This window comes from Bactrocera tryoni, chromosome 5 (assembly GCF_016617805.1).
Source record: "Bactrocera tryoni isolate S06 chromosome 5, CSIRO_BtryS06_freeze2, whole genome shotgun sequence".
Lineage (NCBI taxonomy): Eukaryota > Metazoa > Arthropoda > Insecta > Diptera > Tephritidae > Bactrocera > Bactrocera tryoni.
The window spans coordinates 76,200,111-76,201,104 of record NC_052503.1 but is presented as its reverse complement, the minus strand read 5'-3'; positions in this window follow the sequence as shown (position 1 = coordinate 76,201,104).

Below are 994 nucleotides of genomic sequence, written 5' to 3'. Positions count from 1 at the left end.
CACAATGACGAAGGTTGTAAATACTTAAATTTTATTTTACACACACACATACATACATACATATATGTATACATGCATAGTTACAATTGTGAGCATTTTTGCGTAACGAAAGACTGTCTTAATTTTAAATTGTATTTATAAACTTAACGAGGAAATGTTGCAATATTTACCCAAAAATTAATAAAAAAATGTATAAGTTAAAAAAAATATGTAAATGTGTATATAAACACTAATGTGTATATAGTTATTGTAAAATGTGAGCAAAAAAAAAAAAATAAAAAGCAAGCCAGATGAACTTTAAATGTTATAAAAAATATTATATTATAGACATTAAAAATAATTATTACAAATTAAAAAAAAAATAAAAAATATTTAAAAATTGTTAAACATAGAATTTTAAAATAAAAATAATTTTAATAAACATATATGCATTTTATATAATTTAAAGAGCAGACAAACAATTTAAACCACAGTTAAGTATTAAAGATAATACTATCGTGGGCAAAAAGTAGTAAGACTTTATGCATAATTTTAAAATTCTTAATTTATTCTTCAAAATCTATGTCGTCCCCTAAAAGTAATCCCCTTTAGCTTTAATAAATTTGTGCCAACGGTTTTTCCAATCCTCGAAACAGTTGTTAAAGTCAATTTCCGGCATAGCCTTCAATGCGCGTAGCGACTCATATTTAATATCTTCAATACACGCTAACTAAATCGAAAAATTTCAATTATCTCGCTACTACTTCTAATTAATCAAAGCTTTTAAATTAGACTGTAAAGCAGAGAGACTCAACTGAGAAATGGTGACTGCTCTCACGTCATTACTAAGAGAACTACTATGAGAGCTACGTAGTAAGCGTTCAAGTGCCAGCCAGCTACGCAGTCGAATTCGAACTTATAGCAAAGCAAAGGCGGCAACTGTACTACTGAGCGGCAACCAGCAGTCAACAGCGCCAATGTCAATTTAGCCAAAAACCTGGTCTTAAAACTGGCC